The sequence below is a fragment of the Myotis nattereri genome (genome assembly GCF_964212035.1).
Source record: "Myotis nattereri genome assembly, chromosome: Y".
Taxonomy (NCBI): Eukaryota; Metazoa; Chordata; class Mammalia; order Chiroptera; family Vespertilionidae; genus Myotis; species Myotis nattereri.
In genome coordinates, this window is record NC_138094.1 from 32309924 (window position 1) to 32322857 (window position 12934).

At 45.6% G+C, this 12934-nt stretch overlaps 1 pseudogene across 1 annotated transcript in view; it reads right to left on the reverse strand.

Moving 5' to 3' along the window:
- Positions 1–251: 251 nt before the first annotated feature.
- The window catches only part of LOC308512418 (TCF3 fusion partner homolog), a 106006-nt pseudogene continuing 93323 nt past the window's right edge, over positions 252–12934 (reverse strand). Inside the window, exon 2 of the transcript in view lies at positions 252–262. The product of the transcript in view is annotated as a TCF3 fusion partner homolog (transcript). The remainder of the gene's footprint in view (positions 263–12934) is intronic.

Genomic DNA, 12934 nt, shown 5'->3' on the forward strand with positions numbered 1-12934 from the left:
GGTCCCAGGAGTCAGGGTTATAAATTCCAGTGGCTGCTGTGTCCAGTGCTGGAATTGGTGGCAGTTCAGCTCACCCAGCACACCTCCTAGGCCCACAGCTGGACAGGGCAGAGGCTAGGTCCAGGATGGCTGGGCCCAGGGCCTGGAGAAGAGGGGGAAATGCAGAGGAGAAGAGGGGGATGACTCAGGTGAACCTGGAGGGGAGGGAGAGGCGTCAGTACAGGCACCCACATGAACTTGCTTGGGAATGGTCACGTGTGTCCTGAGGAGAAAGAGGGGAGTAGAGCCCAGGTCATAGGGGAGACCCCGCCAGGACAAATAATTGCCAAATGCATCTAGGAAAGAGGTGGGAGAGCTAGGCTGAATATGTAGTTCCAATCTACACTAATAAAAGAGAAACATGGTAAATGGCATACGACCGCTACCCTTCCCATTTGCTAATCAGCAAGATATGCAAATTAACTGGCAGCCAACATGGCCGCCGGCAGCCAGGCAGTTGATGCGAACAGGGAGGCTTGCTTGCCCCAGCATGAGGATGCGAAGGTTCCCCATCTGCAGCTGGGGGGCTCTGAGCTCCTGAAGCAACAACTCCAAATGATACAATGTTTTAATTATAGAGGCTAAAGGATGGCGGTTAATTTGCATACTCAGGCTGCAAGCTGAGCGAAGCCATACAGCCCTGAAGCGGCAGGGCAGAGAGGCCACAGAGCCCCGGGAACAGTGGAGCAGACAGGCCTCCTGGCCAGGGATCAGGGGAGCCGCGAGGCCTCAGGACCCCTGGATCAGCAGAGCAAGAGGCTTCAGGACCCTGGGATCAGCGGAGCCCCGAGGCCTTTGGACCCCGGGATCAGCAGAGATGAGAGGTCTCAGGACCCCGGGATCAGCAGAGCAAGAGGCCTCAGGACCCCGGGATCAGCGGAGCCGAGAGGAGCCCCGGCCCTGGAATCAGCAGAGCTGAGAGGTCTCAGGACCCCGGGATCAGCAGAGCAAGATGCTTCAGGACCCCGGGATCAGCGGAGCCAAGAGGCCTCAGGACTCCGGGATCAGCGGAGCCGAGAGGCCTCCCTGTCCAGGTTATCAGTGAAGCTGAGAGGCATCCCTGCCCCTGGGATTTGCGGAGCCCAGAGGCCTCCCCGTCCAGGTTATCAGCAGAGCTGATAGACCTACTGGCCCCTGGGATTAGAGGAGCCGAGAGGCCTCCCTGTCCAGGTTATCAGCGGAGCCCAGAGGCCTCCCTGTCCAGGTTATCAGCAGAGCTGAGAGACCTCCAGGCCCCTGGGATCAGCGGAGCCGCGAGGCCTCAGGACCACAGGATCGGCGGAGCGAGAGGGGTCCTGGCCCCAGGGTCAGCGGAGCAAGGAGACCTCCCACCACCGGGATCAGCGTGACAGGGGGAGAGACCAAACCCCTGATCGTCCTGCAGCTCTGTGCATGACAGGGGGCGGCGCCCCAACTCCCCAATAGGCCCTGCTCTATGCATGACAGGAGGCGGCACCCCAACTCCCCAGTCGGCCCTGCTCTAAGCCTGTCCAGGGGCTGAACCTAGGGATTGGGCCTGCCCTCTGCCACCCGGGAGCAGGCCTAAGCCAGCAGGTCATTATCTCCCGAGGGGTCCCAGACTGCAGGAGGGCACAGGCCGGACTGAGGGATCCCCCTCTCCCCCAAGTGCACCAATTTTTGTGCACCGGGCCTCTAGTATAAAATAATAGAGTTGGTTCTTGTTTGTTTGTTTGTTTGTTTCTGCTTTTTATCTGCTCTGCTCTAGGTGACAATCCCAGATCCACTGGGGCTGAGAGCAGTCGCCTCATTTGTCCACATTCCTCCATCTATGTAGCTGGAAACCTTAAACTCTGCTAGTTCATAGGCATGGGGAACGTCTGGAGGAATGGCAGGGTAGGGACACACAAGAAGCCAGCCTCACCACCCTGCTGTTACGCTCCGCCCCCACAACCGCCCCACAGCCTATGGTGAAGAGATGCAGTGTCACCTGCATGACAGGGACACAGTGTCCTCTGCCCACTCTCCCTCTCAGATAAGGTCTCACAGTTTGCAGAGTCTGAATATTCCCCAAGTCTGAGTGAGGAAGAGAAAGGCAGCACAATGTGTCTGAGGCTGCCTGTCACTCCTTGAGCCAAGTTAAGCAGAGAGAGGTTTGAACCACACAATGAGTGTTTATCCAAGGATGCGGTCAGTATGGGGAGAGCAGTCGCTCACCCTGGAAATTCGGCTCTCAGCCTCTTCAGGAGAAGATAGCAACCTGTAGCTGCCAGCTGCAAGTGTCACATGCAAAGGGGAGGGGAGGTCCTACTATCTGCCCTTCAGGAGCTCAAAGGCTGACCACAAGGTGTCTAATCTTCCAAGACTTTAGGAACAGCTCAGCCCCTTCCTGGGATGAGATTGGAATGGTCAGGCTTCCTGAGGAAGACCACAGGAGGGGGTCAGGGTGCGGGCACAGCTGCCAAATCAAAGCCTGTCCTGTGCCCGGTATCTTTTCAAAATGCAGTTCTTTTCTGAGTAATGGGCCAAGGAGGCAGCCTATGTTTTCAGTAGAGCCTGTTTCATCCTCCAGTGTCCCATGGCCTCGTATTTATAGTTTGTAAGTAATGATTAAACAACTGCGGCTCTATTCTTATTACAAGCCCTTCCTCACTAAGAGAAGCTGATTTCCAAGGACGCCCAGGAGATGCCTCAGGCCAGCTTGGATGACAGGGCTGGGCCTCAGCTTTGCTCTTCCCCTCTCCCTCTCTCCTCACAAGCCTGACTTTTGTCTCCTAAAGAGACTATGGAAAAGCAGGCAGCAAAACCTGCCAGACTGAGCATGCCAGGCCCCCTGTGTGCCCTGGAGGCGCCACCTGAGAGGAGAACCCTGGGTTAAGGTTCAGCTAAGGGGCAGCTCTGCCAGAGCCTGAGCACCAGGCTGTGGCTGGTGCCTCCCCACCTCTCCTGAGCTTTGTTGGCCTGCTCCTCCTCAGGAGCCTCCTGCCCACTCTTCTGCTTTCAGGCCCAGGTGTGACTTTGCCAAAGGGATTTGTTGGTGAGAGGAGAACCCCTTCCTGAGGGGGGAGGAAGGCAGGGAGGCTGCCATCACCTGAAGGCTTAGGGGAGGTGAGCAGAGCAAAGGCTGGATTCCAGGCTTGTCAAAGAGCTCTGGTGACCCAAACCCCAGGGGTAGACTGAGGAGGGCACCTGTGGAGAGAGACAAAGTAATTGCATCTGGCCAGCTCTCCTCTGCCCCGGGGGTTACTAAAATGTCCCCATCCAGACAGTAGGGACAGTGGGCTAGCCAAGGGCAGGGCACTCTTTTCTAGACAGAGGGCTGTGGTGGGGTGGGAGTGGGGAGCCAAGCCTGGCCCAGGGAACAAGGTAGGTAAGTGGCAGCCACAACCACAGAGAGAAAGGGGTCCCCAGAAACACAGACCAGGGGTGGCGAGTGGGAGGTTAGCTGGGGGTCGCGGCCTCCTGTTTCTCCCTCCACTTCCGCGACCGCCCCCACCCTCATGCCTGGAAGCACAGGGTCCCCCTGACAGTCCCTCACCCTCTGCCACCCCTTGCAGCCTGGTGGGTGTGGCACAGGCGCCCCTGTCCCCACCTTCTCTGGGCCTGTTAAAACACGCCCCCCCTCCTGCCCCCTGATCTTGGTTTGTTCCTGATCTCGTGATCCCGGGAGATTTCGCCCTGGCAGGAACCAGGGCGCAGTCCCAGGAAGCTTGCCAGGCGCAGCCCCCCACCTCTTCCTTCCCGCCAGCCTCCCTGCTGTACAGGAGTCCACGTGGTGAGGAGCACGGCCTGTGGAAAAGGTAAGCACACACTCTGGGTTCTTGCTGTCTCCGGGGTTGAACATGCTGTCTCCAGGGGTGAACTTGCTCTAGTCACTGGCAACCCGCAGCCCCTCCCCAGTCGGCTTTTTCCATCTGGAAATGAGTTCCCACCTGGTTGGAGTGAAGGCCTGAGGTCCAAACCTGGCTCACTGGCGTGAGGCCTTCCGCTTGCTGCGCCAGAGTGGGAGCTCGCTGAGGGGACTTACACGCAACAATTCATGGAACTCTGGCGTTGGCCTTTATTGTGTGACCTCAGCTGGCCGAGTTTGCAGTTGACCAAGGGGGCCCCCACAGGCCCCGGCTCCAACACCCCCAGGATCTGGGTCCTCAAGTCTGTGGGCTCTCAGGCCAGCCCAGCCCTGCTCAGGGCGTGGGGGACAGAGAGGGCGCACAAAAGTGGCTGCTGGACGGTGGGAAGTGTCCGGGAGGGAGAGGTCGCTTTCCGCAGAGCACCAGGGCCGTCACTCATCATTGTCCTCTGGTTCAGCTGGTGAGAAAGCGGTGGTCAGGCTGGGAGATAAGAGGTGACTTCCACTGAGAGCGGCAGAGCCCTCTCCTGGTGTGAGTGTGCGGGTGCCTGAGTGTACGTGAGTGTGAGTGTGTGAATTCTCACCTGATGATATGTTCCTGGGTTCCTTTTCATTCCTATTACTGATTAAGGTATTACATGTGTGTTCTTATCCCCCACTACCCCCACACCCCCACCCCCACCCCGCAAGCATGCCCTCACGCTCACCCCCTGGTGTCTGCGTCCATTGGCTAGGCTTATAGGCATGCATACAAGTCCTTTGGTTGATCTCTCCCCCTTAGCCCCACCCTCCCCTACCTTCCCTCTGAGGGTGATGGTCTGATCCATGCTTCTCTGTCTCTGGATCTGTTTTTGTTCATTGGTTTATGTTGTTCATTATAATCCACAGATGAGTGAGGTCATGTGATTTTTCTCTTTCTCGGACTCACTGACTGACTAGCTTTGCTTAGCATAATGCTGTCCAGCTCCATCCATGCTGTTGCACATGGTCAGTGCCCCTTCCTTTTTTGTGGCAGCGTACTATGCCAGTGTGTAGATGTACCACGGCTTTTTAACCCACTCATCTGCTGACCAGCACTTAGGCTGTTTCCAAACCTTAGCTATTGGAAATTGTGCTGCAGTGAACATAGAGGTGCATGCATCCTTTCAGATTGGTAATTCTAGGTTCCTGGGATATATTCCTAGAAGTGGGATCAGTGCGTCAAATGGGAGTTCCGTTTTTAGTTTTTTGAGGAAACTCCATACTCTTCTCCATAGTGGCTGCACCAGTCTGCATTCCCACCACCAGTGAAGGAGGGTTCCTTTTTCTCCCCATCCTCACCAGCACTCGCCCTTTGTTGATTTGTTGGTGATAGCCATTCTGAGAGCTGTGAAGTAGTACCTCCTTGTCCTTTTGATTTGCATCTCTTGGGTGATCAGTGACTCTGAGCATGTTTTAATGTGTCTCTTGGCCTTCCTTTTGTCCTCTCTGGAAACGTATCTATTTAGGTCCGTTGCCCATTTTTGTGATTGGGTTGTTTATCTTCCTTTTGTTAAGTTGTATGAGTTCCCTGTAAATGTTGGAGATGAAACCCTTATCAGAGAGAACATTGGCAAATATGTTCTCCCATGCAGTGGGCTTTGTTGTTGTCTTGTTGATGGTTTCTTTTGCTATGAAGAAGCCTTTATTTTGATGTCGTCCCATTTGTTTACTTTAACTTTATTTTCCATTGCCCCAGGAGCTGCGTTGGTGAAGAGATTGCTTCAGCATATATCTGAGACTCTGCTGCCTATGGATTCCTCTATATATTTTTCTGGTTTCCAGCTTTCTGTTTAAGTCATTATCCATTTTGACCTTATTATTGTGCATGGTGAAAGTTGGTGGCCTAGTTTCATTTTCTGCATATGTCTGACCAAATTTCCCAGCACCATTTATTGAAGAGACTGTCTTAACTCCATTGTATGTTTTGGCCTCCTTTGTCAAATATTAATTGAGCTTATTGGTTTGGATTGGTTTCTGGGTTCTCTGTTTTATTGCATTGGCCTATATGTCTATTCTTGTGCCAGTGTCAGGCAGTTTTGAGAACAGTGGCTTTGTAAAACAGCTTGATATCTGGTACTGAGATCCCTCCTACTTTGCTCTTCTTTCTCAGAATCGCTGCAGCTCTTTGGGGTTTGTTTGTTTTTTAAATATATTTTATTGATTTTTTACAGAGAGTAAAGGAGAGGGATAGAGAGTTAGAAACATCAATGAGAGAAAAACATAGATCAGCCTCCTCCTGCACACCCCCTACTTGATATGTGCCCCCAACCAAGGTACATGCCCTTGATCGGAATCGAACCAGGTCCCTTTCAGTCCGGAGGCCGACGCTCTATCCACTGAGCCAAACCTGTTTGGGCTCAGGGTCTTTTTTTTCATTACAGATGGATTTTTGGAGAGATCATTCTAGGTCTGTGAAATATGCTGTTGGTGTTTTAATGCGGAGTGCATTGAACATATAGATTGCTTTGGGTAGTATAGCCATTTTAATGGGGTTGTTTCTACCAATCCATGAACAAGGTATGTCCTTCCATCTGTTTATGTCTTCCTCTGTCTCTTTTTTCAACATCTTCTAGTTTTCTGAGTGTAGGTCTTTTACGTCCTTAGCTAAATTTATTCCTAGGTGTCTTAATTTTTTTGGTGGGATGATACATAGGATTCTTTTTTTAATCTCCTTTTCTGTAAGTTCACTATTGGTGTGTAAAAATGCCATGTATTTCTTGGCGTTAATTTTGTAGTCTGCAACATTGCCAAATTCATTTACTAAGTTTATTAAATTTTTGAAGGAGTGTTTGTGGTTTTCTATGTACAGTATCATGTCATCTGCAAATAATGACAATTTACTTCTTCTTTTCCAATTTGGGAACCATTTATTTCTTTTTCTTGTGTGATCGCACTGACTAGGACTTCCAGTACTGTGTTGAACAGGCGTGATGAAAGTGGGCGTCCCTGTCTTGTTCCTGTCCTAGAGGGAAATGGTTTTTGTTTTGCACTTTGAGTATGTTGTTGGCTGTATGTTTGTCATATAAGGCTTTTATTATGTGGAAGGATGATTCTGCTGTTCCTACTTTGCTGAGTGTTTTTATCAGAAAAGGCTGTTGCACTTGGTCACATGCGTTTCCTGCACCAATTGATATGATTGTGTGGTTTTTCTCCCTCAAATAGTTTATGTGATGTTTCACGTTCATTGATTTGCAGATTTTGTACCATCCTTGCATCCCTGGAATAAATCCCACTTGGTCATGGTGTATGATCTTTCTAATGCAATGCTGAATCCAGTTTGCTGAATTTAGTTGAGGATTGCAGCATTAATGTTCATCTGGAATATTGACCTGTAAGTCACTTTCTTTGTAGTGTCTTTTTCTGGCTTTGCGATTATGGTAATGCTGGCTTCTTAAAAAGAGCTTGGAAGTATGCCATCCACTTGAAATATTTGAAATAGTGTGAGAAAGTTTGGTTTTACTTCTTCTTTGAATGTTTGGTAAAACTCCCCTGTGAAGCCATCTGGTCCAGAGCTTTTGTTTTTTGGAAGCTTTTTGATTACTGTGTCAATTTTATCAGTATTTATCGGTCTGTTCAGGATTTTTGCTTCTTCCTGATTGAGTTTTGAAAGCTTGTCTTTTTGTAGGAATGTGTCCATTTTATTGAGCTTGTCCAGTTTGTTGTAGTAGAGTTGTTCATTGTAATTTTTTACAATCCTTTGTATATCTGTGGGGTCGTTTGTTACTTCACCTCTCTCATTTCTTTTTTTGTTTTTTTTTTGGGTGCTCTCTCTTCGTTTCTTGCTGAGCATGACTAGAGGTTCATCAATGTTGTTTATTCTTTCCAAGAACCAGCTCTTGGTTTCATTGATCTTTTGTATTATTTTTTTTTCATCCCTATGTCATTTATTTCTGTTCTGACCTTACCTTTATTATCTCTTTCTTTTTGTGTACTGTGGGCTTTTTTCTCTAATGGAGAGGCACTCTGAAGCCCAGGAGAAAATAGCTTTTATTTACTTGAATACACATTTGTCCTTTAGCAAAGCAAACAGACATATCAATGGTAAAGTTTGGTAAACAATAGAAGAATTTTCATGGTAGGACGTTGCCTTCAGCCATTTTTCCCACAACAGGATAACAAAATGCTGATTTTCTGCCATGCTGAACATCAAAGTCCATTCGCCTTCTGTGGGACTTCTCCCATTGATATGTTAACTACTTTTGGTCTTTACCCCATCATTTCCCCCTTTTTGTTTTCTTAATTAATGTAGAAAGGTGAATGCCATCTTCTGGGCTCAGATTCTTTTAAGACTTGTGATTCTGCTTCTTCAGACTGGAAGAAAACATAGAAGAACAGGAAAGAGAGACAATATTGGTTATTCTAAAAAGCAAATGTAAGGAGATTCAATGAAAAGGATTGAGTTCTTTCATGTCCTTTTAAATATCGTTTTCAGGTATTTAAGGAATTTGTCCATAGTAGGCTTCTTTTTAGGCTATCAGTTCTTTATGGGTCCCTTTCCAGTCACTCTTCCCTTGTGACATGGAAGCAATGATGTTCGAGTTCTGGATGGTGGGCAAACGGTGAGAAATGACAATGCAGGTCTGACCACTTTGGGCTTTGTCAAGAGCCACCAGCACCTAGGCACAGCTGATGACTGCTAGCGTGGCAAGGCATGGTCACCATCCCCTATCTCTAGATGTTTCTCCTCTGTCTCCTCAGCATGTTGCTTGAGGCACTGCTATCTGTAGTTGGAGTAGTTTGGTCAGTTCCTCTCTCAGATTCATGTTGCAGGAATCCACACAGGCTTGGAGGAGTTTTCTGGAAATACACAAGCATATCCTTGACCAAAGATTAATAAAGGGACCCTTCCTTAAACCAGACTCGGTACCTTTCCATTTAACCAGACCATTTTGCTTTGGCTTATTCTGACACCAGTGTAATTCTAAGGGTGTCTTGCCATCAGCATTACAAGGGTAAAATTTAAAGTAATTAAGGCTTGGTGTGGTCTACTTACAAGAGATGTCTTCACTATTCCGCCACTTTTGTTTTCCAAGTTGGGATTTTAGAGCCCTTGTAGTAGATGTAACATGCAAGGAGGGCATTTCTTCATAATCTGTTTTACCGGCTGTACAATATTATGGCAGGCTGATGTAAAAGCTTGTGAAATTCTGTGACTTGTTTAATAAAATAACTAACTGACAGGCATATTCATTTCCTTTTGTTAAAGGACCAGGACTTGTTCAAATAGTATAGAAAGGCTTTGGTCATTGAGCCATTTAAATTGAGTAGTTGCAGTTCTGTTTACCAAGCCTGCAGCATAAGTAGATAAAGAGAGAATATGAAGAGGCTTTTGCAAATGCTGCAAGTCAGCCTTGATCGTTTCTAATTCGATTCTTTGCACAGAAGTATGACTGGTCTGCATGACTTGGTCTGAATTCATTGCAGTATAAGCAGCTTTACCATGAGATGAACTATCAGTAAAAACAGTGACTTCTCCAGGAATAGGTTTCTGCCTATTCCAACTATGTTCCCCTGAATATTCTTTTATTTTCATTTGCTAATTTAAATCAGTCTAAAACAAGGCTTATTTCCTATCTTCCTTTCTCATTGGGTGGGGACAGTAAATGACACTAACTGGATTTCTGCTATCAGTCTTTCAGTATATTGACATAATTTTTTTTAGGAAAGCATAATTCAAATTGTTTTCTTTTTGAGGCCTGATACATTTATTTTTATATTCAGTTTTCTAGATATTTGAAGGGAATCTCCTTCCGTTTCTTCTTCCAGAGAAAATTCTAGGCCACAGTTATGGAGTTTCTTTTAAAAGCCTTTTTCTTTCTTTTAAATAGAGCTACAAACTTGGTTTCTTTTCGGGAATACCAATAGGAGAGAGATATGCTGGCCAATGCTGTAATGCATACAGATTAAGTAAAACTATCTTTTTACTTATCGTGTCTTATTAATGGTGAGATTTAATGCTTGAATGAGTTTTTTTGTGTTTTTTTTTAAGATATTTTTATTGATTTTTAACAGAGAGGAAGGGAGAGCGATAGAGAGTTAGAAACATCAATGAGAGAGAAACATCAATCAGCTGCCTCCTGCACAGTCCCCCCGCAACCAAGGTACATGCCCTTGACAGTCTTCTTTTTTTGCTCTGGTGAGACTTCTTCTCCAGATGTCCCACATTGGGCGCCAGAATGTTGCAACCTTTTGCTGCAATGATTCAGGATCTGGGAAAGGAGCTGCACACAAATGAATACACTAGACAACACTATAAATTTAGAAGGCATTGGGGAGCCAGGCGGCGACCGTTTTCTCTTGGGGAGAGGCTCTCTGAAATGCAGCACCCATCAGCTTTCATTTACTTGGCTGTAGGTTTCTCATATATGCCCTTTAGCAAAGCAAACAGGCATATCAGTAGTAAAGTTTAATTATCAGGTTAGCAAGATTGCCTTCAGCCATTTTGCCAACAGCCGTGTAATATAATGCTGATTTTCAGCCCTGCTGAATATCAAAGTTCATGTCAAAGTTCATTAGCCCTCCATACATACACACACACACACACACACACACACACACACACACACACACACGTATACATACACACACACATACTACTGTTGGTCTTTGCCTCCAGCACTTTACTCTGAGGTTTGACAGTGTGATCAATGCTTCTTTGTGTCTGGATGTCTTGTTGTTCATCAGCTAATGTTGTTGATTATATTCCACAAATGAGTGAGATAATGTGATATTTATTGTTCTCTGACTGGCTTAATTTGCTTAGTGTAATGCTCTCCAAGTCCATCCATGCTGTTTCAAATTATAGGAGTTCATTCTTTGTTACAGCAGTAGAGTATTCCATTGTGTAGATGTTCCACAGTTTATTCATCCGTGCATCTGCTAATGGGCATTTAGACTTTTTCCAAATCTTAGCTATTGTAAATTGGGCTCGTATGAACATACAGTTGCATATATCTTTCCTGATTGGCCTTTCTCATTTCTTGGGATATATACCTAGAAGAGAGAACACTGGGTCAAAGGGGAGCTCCATTTTTAATTTTTTAAGAAATCTCTATATGGTTTTCCACAGTGGTTGCAGCAGTCTGCATTCCCACCAGCAGTGCACAAGGGTTGCTTTTTCTCTGCATCCTCACCAGCACTTGTGGTTTGTTGATATTTTTCTGACAGCTATTCTGACAGGTGTAGATGGTACCTCATTGTCGTTTTGATTTGCATCTCTTGGACTGTTCGTGCCTTTGAGCATTTTTCGTATGTCTCTTGGCCTTTTATAGGTCTCCTTTTAAAAAGTGTTAATTTAGGTCCTTTGCCCATGTTTTGATTGGATTGTTTATCTTCCTATTGTTAATTTGTGTGAGTTCCCTGAAAACTTTGGAGATTCAACACTTATCCGAGATACCATTGGCAAATATGTTCTCCCTATGCAGTGGGCTTTCTGGTTGTTTTGTTCAGGATTTTGTTTGCTGTGCAGAAGGTTTTTATTTTGACGGAGTCCACTTGTTTATTTTACCCTCTGTGTGCATTGCCTTTGGAGCTGTATCAATAAAGATACTGCGAAGACATATCTGATATATTGCTACATAGGCAATCTTATAAGTTTGTTTTATAGGTTCTCATCTGATGTTTAAGTCCTTCATCCATTTTGAGTTTATTTTTGTGAATGGTGTAAGTTGGTGGTCTAGTTTCATTATTTTGCATGTATCTTTCTAATTTTCCTAACATTTATTGAAGTGACTGTCTTGACTCCATTGTATGCTCTTGCCTCCTTTGTAAATTAATAATAGAGCGTAATGACTTGGGTCCACTTCTGGGTTCTCTGTTCTGTTTCAGTGGAGTATATGTCTTTTCTAGTGCCAGTAGCAGGCAGTTTTTAGAATGGTGCCTTTATAATAAAGCTTAATATCTGGTATTGTGAGCCCGCCAACTTTTTTCTTCTTCCTCAGACTATTTTTACTCCATTTGAATTTTTTCGAGGATTTTTTTGTGTCTGTGCAATATTCTGTTGGTATATTAATGGAGATTACAATGAATCTATAGATTGCCTTGGGTAGTATGGAGATGTTAATGAAGTTAAGTCTACCAACCCTTCAACATGGTATATGAATCCATTGGTTGATATCTTTATGTCCATTTCAATGTCCTGTAGTTTTCCAAGTGCAGTTCTTTTACTTTCTTTATGAATCAATAAAAATGTACAGTTTTTAATTATAAACCTTGTTTTCTATCAAAATTACTTCTTGCGTGAATTGTGGGACACCCTTTACTTAGGCGACTCCTGTGAAAGGGCCATTCGACCCACAAAGGGGTCGCAACCCACAGGTTGAGAACCGCTATTCTAAAATGTCAATTAAATCTAATGGATCCAGTGTGTCCTTTAGAGGCTCTGCATCCTTGTTATTTTTTCATATGGAAGATCTATCCAGTGATGTCAGAGGGGTGATAAATGTCCCTTACTGTCACTGTCCTTTTGTCACACTCTCTGTTAAAGTCTTCTAGAATTTTTGTTTGTTTTGATTTTTTGTTTGTTTGTTTGAGATATATATATTGAGGTGCTCCTATGTTGGCTGAATATATAATTACTAGAATTATATCGTCTTGTTGGTTGGTCCCTTTAGTATCATGCACTGACCTTTATGTCTCTTGTGATGGCCTTTATTTTAAAGTCTATTTTGTCTGATATGCGTATTGTTACTTTGGCCTTTTTTTTCTTTTCCATTTGCATGGAAATTTTTCCCATTCCTTCACTCTCATCCTGTGTGTGTCTTTTGTTTTGAGGTGGTGCTCCTGTAGACAGCATATACTTGCATCATGTTTCTGTATCCATTTGGCTCCACTACACCTTTAGATTGGAGCATTGACCTATTTACATTTAGGGTTATTATTCATAGGTATTTATTTCTTTCCATTTCTTTTCTGTGTGGCTAAGTTTCTGTCTCTGTTTCTCCTTCTCATTACAGCAATCTCTGTAGCATTTCTTGTAAAGCTGGCTTGGAGATGATGTACTCCTTCAGCCTTTTTCTTTCTAGGAAGCTCTGTATTTGACCGTCTATGTTGAATGAAAGAATTGCC